Source organism: Equus caballus, chromosome 18 (genome assembly GCF_041296265.1).
Source record: "Equus caballus isolate H_3958 breed thoroughbred chromosome 18, TB-T2T, whole genome shotgun sequence".
Taxonomy (NCBI): domain Eukaryota; kingdom Metazoa; phylum Chordata; class Mammalia; order Perissodactyla; family Equidae; genus Equus; species Equus caballus.
Window position 1 is genome coordinate 40,582,298 of NC_091701.1, and position 12,132 is coordinate 40,594,429.

The following is a 12,132-nucleotide window of genomic DNA, read 5'->3' on the forward strand; positions in this document are numbered from 1 at the left end:
TTGTCTGTGAACAAATACAGTTTTATTTCTTCTTTCCCAATCTGTATACCTTTTATTTCATTTTCTTGCCTTATTGCATTAGGTAGGACTTCCAGTACAATGTTGAAAAGGAATGATGAGGAGCCAGCCTGGTGGCACAGTGGTTAAGTTCACATGTTCTGCTTCAGCAACCCGGGGTTCATCAGTTCAGATCCCAGCTGTAGACCTACACACTGCTTATCAAGCCATGCTGTGGCAGGCGGCCCACATATAAAATAGAGGAGGATGGATGCAGATGTTAGCTCAGGGCCAGTCTTCCTCAACAAAAAAGAGGAGGATTGGTGGCAGATGTTAGCTCAGGGCTAATCTTCCTCAAAAGACAAAAAAGAAAAAGGTATGGTGAAAGGGGACATCCTTGCCTTTTTCCTGATCTTAGTGGGAAAGCTTCTTGTTTTCATCATTAAGTACGATATTAGCTGTAGAGTTTTTGTAGATATTCTTTATCAAGTCCAGTTTTTTTTTTTTTTTTGAAGATGTTATTTTTTCCTTTTTCTCCCCAAAGCCCCTCCTGTACATAGTTGTATATTCTTCGTTGTGGGTCCTTCTAGTTGTGGTATGTGGGACGCTGCCTCAGCGTGGTTTGATGAGCTGTGCCATGTCCGCACCCAGGATTTGAACCAACGAAACACTGGGCCGCCTGCAGCAGAGCGCGCGAACTTAACCGCTCGACCACGGGGCCAGCCCCTCAAGTCCAGTTTTTATAGATATTCTTTATCAATTTGAGGAAGTTCCCCTCTATTCCTAGTTTACTGAGAGTTTTTATCATGAATAGGTGTTGGGTATTGTCAAATGCATTTTCTGCATCTATTAATGTCATGTGATTTTGCTTCTTTAGCCTATTGATGTGATGGATTACATTAATTGATTTTCTACTGTTGGAGCAGCCTTGCATCCCTGGGGTAAATCCCACTTGATCATGATATATAATTCTTTTTATACATTTTTTTATTCGATTTGCTAATGTTTTGTTGAGGATTTTTGCATCTGAGTTAATGAGAGATATGGGTCTATAGTTTTTTTGTAGTGTTTTTGTCTGGTTTTGGCCTTAGAGTAATCCTGGCTTCATAGAATGAGTTAGGAAGCATTCCTTCTGCCACTATCCTCTGAAAGAGATTGTAGAGAACTGTATAATTTCTTTCTTAAATGTTTGGTAGAATTCACCAGTGAGCCCATGTGGGCCTGGTGCTTTCTGTTTTGGAAGGTTATGAACTGTTGATTCAGTTTCTTTAATAGCTGTAGGCCTATTCCTATTGAGCTCTTTTTGAAAAGCCTAGGAGGAGAAATTATCCACCGTAAGTCAGGGACTTGTGAGACTGATTTTAGCTAAGATGTTAATGATCTTGATAGGTGCAGAAGTCTCCATCCACCTCAGTCTTGGGCAGGTTGGAACCGGATTCACTTTCGACTTGATATGCTTGGCGAGGTTACAGGTATTTCCTCATCTGAGAGAGAGGGGTGTAGTGACGGTGCTTCTCCAATAGGGTAAGTGAAATTTAAATGAGATGTAGACTGTGAAGTGTGGGGCCTGAAACACAGCTCTCCCATGGTGGTTGCTACTTCAGTGTAACCATCTGCCTTGGAGCCCAACTTCAGCTTCCTTCACTGACTCAGTGGCCCTGGATGGATTCCCACAGTATTGATTCTCTGTCCGAAGCCAGATGCCCCACAGTGGGATTTCACCCTCAGATCTGTATGTTTTTTGGCAAGTGTATGTCTTCTTGATGTGCAGCAGGCTTTGTTCCCTGTGAACAGGACATGAAAGCAGCATAACGTAGTGACTGACTGACCGTCTGGGTTCCAGTTCCTGCTCTGCCACCAGCTACTTGTGTTATTTGTCTTCTTTTGGTTTTCATGTGATTCATATGAAGTGATTAAAATTATGTGTGTAGAATTGCCCTATAAAGGAAGCCAGCTCTTATAACTAGTGATGCAAGTGCAAAGGTTTAAGAAAGCAATGGTTCTTAGCAGAAAAGAGAAATTTAGGTAGGGCAAAAAGGTGGGATGCCTGGTGGTGCCCTGTCTCAGTCGTTTGTGAAGTTCCCGAGAGCTCCGTATAAAATGAGAGAGTGATTCAGGAAGCTGATGGAGAGTGAGTACTCCAAATGGTCCACATTTGCTCACCGGGCAATGAGAGCAAAACTCTGGCGGAAGTTGAGCAGACAGTTACTTATTGTCTGAAGCTATTTATGACAGCAGAGTAATAAAGTTGCTCCTTTCATAGGTAAGTGATAAAGTCAGCATGTAAGGCAGAAACCTTTGCGTCAGGTTTCCTTTGAACATCCCCTAAATTGCCCATAAGTGTCATATGCAGACATACTGTCTCTGCATGGCATAGCCATTTTTCTTCTGCTGTTGACACAGATTGTGGCATATTTGGATGAGCACCAGATGAAGTAGACACATTCTACTTAGGACTGCACCATACCAGAAATACGCACCTCATGCACCAGAATCCCATTATACGAGGGGCTTGTAGGGGCTGAGAGTGGCTGAGGGAGCAGCAGCTGCCCATGTCTCGTCCTCCAGAATCCTCCCCCATCTTGTAGAGCACATGTGGTTGAATGCAAGTGAGGTAACCGTGCCTGGGTTACAACTCCACTGTAATGCTGGGGGGGGAAGTGTCATTTAGGATGCAGGAAGCATTAGGGGCACTTCTGTCTTGGGCGTTTTGATGTTTCACAAGGACTCGGGATGTTGAGGATCTTCAGTAATCAAAAGGAAAGATATGGCTGTTGTACATATCCTAGAGTCTAGTGTTAATATTTGATATGGGAATTAGACATCTTGGAGTGAGGCTTACCAGCTAGGAATCTCCTCTGTGTCAGTCAAAAAATGATTGTGGACTTTGAGCTCTTTAGCAAAAATTCAATGGAAATTTCCTTTATTAAAAATAGCTTACTTTTACAAAATAATCTACGTTTTTTCCTCGGCTATACAGTTCCTATTAGAGCCAGATGTATATACTCTAAGATTTGAATGAATATATATGCACTCATATATCTACATTAAAATTTGAGTACATGCATGCAAAAGATTCTTGGAGTACATGATTGTTTTTTTCTTTTTTTCTTCTTTTGGTGAGGAAGATTTTCCCTGAGTTAACCTCTGTTGCCAATCTTCCTCTTTTTTTGCTAGAGGAAGATTAGCCCTGAGCCAACATCTGTGCCAATCTTCCTCTATTTTTTTTTGTATGTGGGATGCCTCCACAGCATGGCTGATGAGTGGAGAGTCTGTGCCCAGGATCTGAACCTGTGAACCTGGGCTGCTGAAGCAGAGCACACAGGACTTTAACCACTTAGCCGTGGGGCCAGCCATGATTTTTTTTTTTGGTAAAGTTGTAAGGTTTAAGCAGATCTTATCTTCATTAGATAAACTTGAACTTCTTTACACTCCCTCTTTCCCTTGCCATCTTCTAAATGGAGAAATTCTACCCAAGCTGTGTAGTGTCATGGGAAGTTTCTGGCTGTAAAGGACGGGCAGACCTGGGTTTAAATTCTGAGTTCCTGTTCTTAGTACCTCTGTGTCCTTGGGAGTCACTTGACAACCTTTCTGATTCTTGGTTTCCTCATCTGGAAATGAGAATAAATGATGTATCATATAGGTCTTTGAGAGGATAAGGGAATGTTCACAAGGCGCCTAGCTCCTAAAACACGCTCGAGAAGTGCTGCTGCTGCCCCTAGCTTCGAAGATTGGGTCATTTACCCCCTTTCCCCTTTGTCGGCCCCTCTTGTACATCATCCTCTTTTGACTTCAGTCTTGCTCTGATGTGGACAGCAAGGAAGGCACCACTCCTTCAGTGCAGGGACCTTTGAAGTCTAATTGTTGCTATTTGGGTTTGGGTTAGTAAATGTTGAACAAACCATTCAAACCAAATTGTTAATATTTGGATTTGGGCTGGTTGGCTCTGGGCGTGGCTTTGTGGCTGAGCTGACCTGTCCACAGCTTCTGTGGAAGGAACTCATCAGATTTGTCATTGGTTTTCATTTCCTGAGTATGTGTTGCTTCCGTCCACATGCCTTGTTTGTTTATTTTTGGTCTTGTAGCTTTTACTGAAAGTGATAACGATCAACCAGTGAGAAAGCAAGTAACCGAGTTTTGGAGGCGTATGAGAAACAATTCACAAGGAAGCGAACTCATACCAAAGATTTTGTGGGTGAGGGTAGGAAGACCACCCAGCATCTCTGCATTGGCTCGAGGTTGCTGGTTCATTCTGCCTGGCTGGAAAAGTTGCCCGAGAATGGCACCTGAGCCCTGTGAGACTCTCAGTCAGGAAGCAGTGATGTCAGCAGCCAGGTCAAGGAAGTACACATTAAACCGTTTCTGAGGACTTGAGAGTTACTCAACATTAGGTTTTACTGTGTATTTTTCTTAAGCTTGAGGTGTTTTAATAAGCAATTGAGGAATACCAGGTCTTTTTAAGGCAGGAAAAATCTTACCATAGCTTGATACCTGTGGGTCACCTTGACTTAGTCGACCTCTTGCCTGTAGATTTTTTTATAATACACAGAAAGGAAAAAATAAGGACGACATGTCGAGTCCAACATGTTTTCCCTGAAACGGGAAAGAAATGTCCCAGCAGACTGCTTAAGAGAATCACATTTTTATTTGCATTTGGACACCTTTTCATTGTTTTTGTGGTTTACTTTCCCGGTTTCTTCCTTTCAAACTGGAAATTCTTAGTTTGTGTGCCCTTTGGCCTTTAAAAATAGTTGCTTTTTATGCACTAGTCCTCTCATGAGCCCTTTCTCCCCCCAGCTCTCCAGGACTTGCTGGCAGCTAAGTTGGCAAGAGATTTTTCCAGGATCTCTTTCATCCTAAGAGGACGCTGCATAGGTGGATGTGACTATTTTTTTGGTGGTGACCTTTATTTTTCCGAATGGCCTCAGAGGCACTCTGAGTTGTTTCAATTTTTCTTTCACTCAGTGATTTCATGAGGTTCCGTAAACATTTGTTTCATACAGATTTATTGAGCATCAGGTACGTGTTGGGTTCTGGGCTAGAGATGAGGTAGATATAAATGTAAATAAATACTTGGCCCTAAGCTTTGGAGACCTCCCAGTTTAGTGAGAGAGGTGATGACTTTTAGGACATTGAGATGTCTACAAAGTGTTGGGACATCATGGAGAAGAGTGAGACTTGCTTTGGGGGAGCTGGTATGGTTCCAAGTGTGTGTGACACTGGAGGGGGTTCTTTAAGCATGAGTTAGGAGTTACATGGCAAATGGGTTGGGTCGAGCAGGAAGACCGTCCCCCAGAGAAAGAACAGACCACGGGAAGTCTGGAAGGCATGCAGGAATGGCAGTGACTGGACTGCAGTGGCTGGAGCTCACAAGGCACAGTGGGGCAGGTAGCATCAGAGACAAGGATGGAAATACAGTGGGTGCCAGGAAGGATTTTATTCTTTGGGCAGTGGTGTCTTTGACCGTTTTTTAAGTGGAGGGATAAAAAAAAGAGATTTGGGTTTTAGGACAGTAACTGTTTATTTCCTACAGGCCATCTTGGAGTTGAGACAGGTTGGGACTCTTTTGTAGTGATTCAAATGAAGTACAGTGGCTTAAACCTGTGCAGTGGCAGAGGAGAGTGGAGGGAGGTGATCTGTTTCAGAAAGTTTTAGGAAAAATAATCTGTAGGTTGCGATGACCTTTTCGTACATGAGCATTAGGGAAGAAAGAAAGTGCAAAATGGCTCAGGGCCAGGGCTTGCTAGCCGTTTTCATATCATGGCACGTGTGGGAAACATTTGTCCAGCAGTTGGGGGATATGGACTGTCCCTTAGGGTACTGCCCCCAGACTGTCCAGCAGACCAGAAAGCTGAGGGATTTATATCTCGGCACACTCGAGATTCAAACGTGTTCTTTGCATACCACTCGGGAAGCTTGCAAAGGTCTCTAGTTTGGTTTTCTAGATGTATCCAGATTAAAAAAAAATTTTTTGTTGTGCTGATTGCTTTACATTTTCCCCCTATTTTATTGTTACTGTGTCTCCAAGGTGGTCATTATTCTCATATTGTAGGTATTTAAGGCTCTGACAGAATTTCGACCCCTGGGATTCCAAAGCCTGCTCTTTCGCACAGGTGGAGGTGCTGGTGTGAGTAACTACAGTGTGGCATTACAGGCACAGGTTGGTCGGGCGGGGTGGCGAGTTTGACTTTGAATATCTTGAACCTTGGATGTTCCACAATGCCTTGCGTGTGAAGAGCACCAGCGAGCTGGAACTGCAGAGCCTGAGCTCAGATCGCTGGCCTCAAGGGAGGAGGAGAGATTTCAAGACATGGCATGTCGCAGATGCTGTGAAGTTCAAGTATGATAAGGAATGAAAAGTGTCTGTTAGCTTTTGGAAATATGGTAATTGATGACAGAGCAGAATCGACAAACTTTTTCTGTCGGGCCAGATACAAATATTTTAGGCTTTGAGGGCCACACGGTTTGTGTTGTACTCAGCACCATTGTAGCGCAGATCAGCCATAGACGATACATAAATGAATGGTCATGGCTATGTTCCACTAACATTTTATTTGTAAAAACATGCAATGGGTCAGATTTGGCCCTTAGATCATAGTTTGCCAACCTGACTTTGTATTAGAGGAAAGGAAGGGGAGAATGGAAACTTAGTATTTATTCAGTACTTACTGTGTCTTAGACACTTCATAAACATTTGCAACCCTGAGGTGTAAGTACTAACCCCACTTACAGTTGGTGGCGAGACCCAAGAGTTTAGATAACTTGCCTGAAGGTTATACAGCTGGTTAATGACTGGCTAGAATTTGACTTGAGTCTCCCTGATGCCAAAGCCCGGATAATTTCCACTTCAATTCATGGCCGCCCAGAACAGCAGCCTTAGGTCAGATCCCTCTCAAAAGGTACAGATGGCACAGGAGCCATCAAGCTCTGCATTCCCACCATTGTCCTTCACGTGACCTTCAGTGAAGCAGTGTTTTTCTGCATCACTCTTGTATTCGTTTGCTAGGGCTGCCATAACAAAGTACCACAGAGTGCGTGGCTTAACAGAAATTTATTTTCTCACACTTCTGGAGGCTGGAAGTTGAAGATCAAAGTGCCAGCAGCTTTGGTTTCCCCCGTGGCCTCTCTCCTTGGCTTACAGATGGCTGCCTTCTCACCTGTCCTCACAGGTCTTTCGTCTGTGTCTGCACATCCCTGGGATCTCTCTGTGTGTCTAAATTTCCTCTTATAAAGACGTCACTCAGAGTGCATTAGGGCCCACCCCAATGGCCTCATCTTAACTTAATTACCTCTTTAAAGGCCGACTCTCCAAATACAGTCACGTTCTGAGGTCCTTGGATTAAGAACTTCAATATATAAAATTTGGGGGAATACCATTCAGCCCATACTAACCCTCCTTCTCTGGCAGATGTCAAGGGACTGTCAGGAACACAGCCTAAATTCCTTAATATGGAAGATAACGGCATTCTCTTGTATGTGAAAGTTGTCTCTTAGTTACCATTTGAGCCTTGGATCAACTTTTTTTTTTTTATTTTACTTTTTTTAAAGATTTAATTTTTTCCTTTTTCTCCCCAAAGCCCCCCGGAACATAGTTGTGTATTCTTCGTTGTGGGTTCTTCTAGTTGTGGCATGTGGGACGCTGCCTCAGCGTGGTCTGATGAGCAGTGCCATGTCCGCGCCCAGGATTCGAACTAACGAAACACTGGGCCGCCTGCAGCGGAGCGCGCGAACTTAACCACTCAGCCACGGGGCCAGCCCCTTGGATCAACTTTTTTTAAAGTAAACTTTTTATTTTAGAATAGTTTTAGATTTCTAGAAAAGTTGCAAAGGTAGTTCAGAGTTCCCCCGTATACTACATACCCAGTTTGTCTCATTATAGTCATGAGCCGTGTAACAATGTTTCAGTCAACGACAGACTGCATATACAATGGTGGTCCCCTAAGATTAGTACCACATAGCCTAGGTGTGTAGTAGGCTATAGCATCTAGGTTTGTGTAAGTACACTCTGTGATGTTCGCACAATGATGAAATTGCCTATTGATGGATTTCTTAGAAGATAAACCCTTCATTAAGGGACATGTAACTATATTAACATTTAGTTACGTGTACATTTAGTTACATGACAATGATACATTGTCACAACTAATGAACTAATCCTGATACATTTTTATTAACTAAAGTTTATACTTCAATCGTATTTCTTTAGGTTATCCCCAGTGTCCAGGGTCTTATTCAGGATACCACATGATATTTATTTGTCATGTCTTCTTGGTCTCCTCTTGGTTGTGACAGTTTCTCAGACTTTCCTTGGTTTTGATGACCTTGGCAGTTTTGAGGCATACTGTTCCAGTATTTAGTAGGATGCCCCTCTGTTGGGATTTGTCCGATGCTTCTCTCATAATCAGACTGGAGTTACAGGGTTTGGGTGAGGAAGACCACAGAAGTAAAGGGCTCTTCTCATCACATCGTGTTGATGCTGCATATTAGCAATGTGACTTACCACAGTTTATGTTAACTTTGGCCAAGGTAGTGGTGGCCAGGTTTCTCCACAGTATAGTTACTCTTTATCCTTACGTCCCTGTCCACACTGTACTCTGGATGGAAGTCTCTGCACAGCCCACCGTGAAAGATGGGGTGTTATGTTTCCCTCCTTGAGAGTGGAGTGTCTACATAAATTATTTGGAATTTTTCTGCATGGGAGACTCATCTCGTCTTCCCCATTTACTTATTTATATCAGCATAGATTCACAGGTAGATAACATTTCAGTGTTGCACGGTGAGGCAGCTAACTCGGGTGCTCAGCCCTTCTGCCCCACATTTTGCCTTGTTGGCTCTAAGTGAAGCTGATCAGCCTTTGCAGGGGCTAAATATGTTGGAATATTCTGTTAGGTCCAGCCTAAAATGGGCAGAGAGTTGCTGCCTCCTCAGTTTCGTTCCTCCATATGGACTGTTAACCATGTGTATGTTACCTGAAACCTTAAAAACAAAACAAAACTACATTTCCAGACTTCATGCTTCTGACTCCTAACGGGTGCGAGCCTTGTCTTGGTGGTGAAGATGCGCGCTCCTGGATTTAGTCTGAAATTAGCATTGAGCAGCGCCACCGTGTGGTAAATGCTGACGATCAGCGTGTTGTAGGAACAACTGCGGAATTCTCTTTCCTGACCTGTGTGCTGTCTAGTGGCTAAAGTTTTTTCAGAAAAAATATTTTAAGTTCTTAAAAGAGATGCTACCTTTTGACTTTGCCTTTATAAATGAACAGATTTACATAAAAAGTAAACATGTTAAAATTCCCAATAGTTATTTCTTTTGGCATACAGTTAACTTTTAAAATTTATCTAAAGGTAAGCTTTTTTTATGATTATTCAAAATTGTTTAATAGCTGAGGTATAAAAGTACAACAGGTTGAAAGCCAAATTTCTGGAGCTATTTTTCTTTGGCTGTAGGCAGATTGGGGACTTATTTTAATAGTTTCATTCTTCTTTGCTCAGACGTTTTAAGGTAATTAAGCCTGTGTGGAAAGCAGCCAGGCGTCTTCCTAATGCCCACCATGATGTGTGGGAATGGGGGCGGGTTGGGATTAGTGGCTCTGCCTCCTGGGATGTTAACATCTGTAGGAAGAGTCTTCAGAATGGGAGAGGTGGGGCAGATGGTGGGACAATTTAATATGGCCTTGTGGTTGACCTAGGTGACTGTTAGCAACTGCTAAACTGGAGCTTTGTGTGACAGCCTGTTAGTTGGTTAAAAAAAAAAAAAATCAAGAAACAGCCGCTCTTTTTGTTGTAATAAATCAGTGTGTAATCAGGAATTCTAAATTTTATGTTAATCTTCATCAGCTTTTGAGAATGAGGTGAGGGAAAATTATAGTTGCTTTGATGGGTAAGAAAAATTCTCAAAGAACCCGGACTGTAACTCAGTTAATGTGGAAAGCCTTCCCTCTGTTGTCTCCTGAATCCAGGACACAGATAGAAAGTTAAATCTCATGAGGAGCTGTGCTCTGCCTGTGGCTTGTCATCTGGCTCCTTGTCAGTGATGTCATGGGTTACCTATGTCATCTGTCAGTGCAATTTGTCCTGTTCAAACTCGAAAGAGATAACAGCTAAGCCCCAAAATGTCACTTTGCTGCTGCTCTCTTAGGTTCCTGATGTTTTCAAGAGGTATTTGAGATAATGGAAGTCACATGATTTCAAGTGTGAGCTCCTCTCCAAAGAGGTCAGAGAAGGGCGTTTGCCTTCAGCTCACAAGCCCAACCTCTGCCCTGCTCTTGGTTTCAGTCTCAGAGGAGCCTGTCGTGGAACTCTCTGGGATTGTTAGATGCCGCTTGTGTGTGGCCTGACACACCAGCCCTCTGACCATGTGCAACAAGATTGCAAGCTGCTCCTGATCTCAGAGACGGTGTCTCAGAGCAGAGTGCCACCTCTCTACAGATGCCAGGAACACAGAAGAGTGGGTTCTCTGGGGGATGCTGACAAGTACACAGTGATGACAGTGGGAACTGCAGTGGCACATGGAAGGTTCTAGAATTCAGCAGAGGGACCAGAAATGAATGATGGCTAGCCTTGTTGGCTGGCTTGGGCTGTGGGAGTGGGATAGGCAGTAGACTGTAGTGGTCTTGGAGTTAAGGGAATGTGTTTTTCCTTTCTTCTTTCCTGCCTCTCTCTTTATATCCCTCCCTCCCTCCTTTCTCCCATCTCAAACTCCGTCTAATGAGCATTTTGAAAGCGAGAGACTGACTTTATACAGTGGAGAGATGGTTGTTAAAATGAGCCTTTTTAATATCTGAGAGCAGCATTTTTTTTTTTTTTTGAGGAAGATTAGCCCTGAGCTAACATCTGCCACCAATCCTCTTCTTTTTGCTGAGGAAGACTGGCCCTGAGGTAACATCTGCTGCCACTCCTCTTTTTGCTGAGGAAGATTGGCCCTGAGCTAACATCCATGCCCATCTTCCTCTATTTTATATGTGAGATGCCTGCCACAGCATGGCTTGGTAAGTGGTATGTGGGTCCGCTCGTGGGATCACAAACCACCAAACCACGGGTTGCCGAAGTGGAGCATGCAGACTTAACCACGGTGCCACCGGGCCGGCCCCCTGAGAGCTGAATTTTGTGTACTCATGATGATATGAATTTCAAATTACTGTTCAATGTATTATAGTTAATAATTTTAAACTTGGCTTTCCATAGCCTTTAAATTCAATTTAGAAATTTTATGTTTATAATCTAATATAAAATTATATATTTAAAATGAATTTCACTTAAAGCTAAAAATTACATATTTCAAATAGGAATCACCAAGTTAATCAGTCAGATACTGATATGCCACATTTTAAAAACATTAAAAATTCTTTCCTGGACGTATTCGCTGATTATGTCCAGTGATGGCAAACTTATCCCTGAATGTAACACAATTGTATCAGTGCTTTGGGTTTGACTTATTTCTTCACACTCTTCGTTTAATTCTCAACCTTGCTGAGGTTGCAGGACAACCAATATAGTTGATCAGCTCAGGCAAGGTGAGGTTAGGGCCGACAATTCAGAATCACAGTATGTTACTGTATGGTCATGTCACTTAACGACCAGGGTATCTTCTGACAAATGAGTCGTTTGTGATGTTCACACAACGATGAAATCACCTGAGTGCACTTAGACGAACCTGGATGGTTTAGCCTGCTACACACCTAGGCTGTGCCGTACTGATCTTATGGGACCACCGTCATATATGTGGTCCATCACTGACCGAAACATCGTTATGCAGTGTGTGTGACTGTATTAGGATTAAGTTTGGCTTCAAGTAAAAAATAATCGAATACATAATAGCTTAAATAAGGTAAGAATTTATTTCTCGGGGCCGGCCCCGTGGCCGAGTGGCTAAGTTCGCGCGCTCCGCCGAGGCGGCCCAGGGTTCGGATCCTGGGCACAGACATGGCACCACTCGTCAGGCCACATTGAGGCAGTGTCCCATATGCCACAACTAGAAGGACCTGCAGCTAAGATATACAACTATGTACCGGGGGGATTTGGGGAGATAAAGCAGAAAAAAAAAAGATTGGCCAGTTGTTAGCTCAGGTGCCAATCTTAAGAAAAAAAAAAAAAGAATTTATTTCTCTTTCCTGTTAACAGTTTAGATATAGGTGAT

The 12,132-nt window shown here is 43.1% G+C and overlaps 1 protein-coding gene across 38 annotated transcripts in view; it reads left to right on the top strand.

Moving 5' to 3' along the window:
- Positions 1-12,132, top strand: part of TANC1 (tetratricopeptide repeat, ankyrin repeat and coiled-coil containing 1) — a 229,124-nt gene that overhangs the window by 110,956 nt on the left and 106,036 nt on the right. For 2 of the 38 annotated variants that reach the window (XM_070241063.1, XM_070241071.1), the window contains exon 5: positions 6,050-6,124. The exons of the other annotated variants lie outside the window; for them this stretch is intronic. The gene's annotated coding sequence lies outside the window, so the exon portion shown is untranslated. The remainder of the gene's footprint in view (positions 1-6,049; positions 6,125-12,132) is intronic. 38 annotated transcript variants of the gene reach the window in all.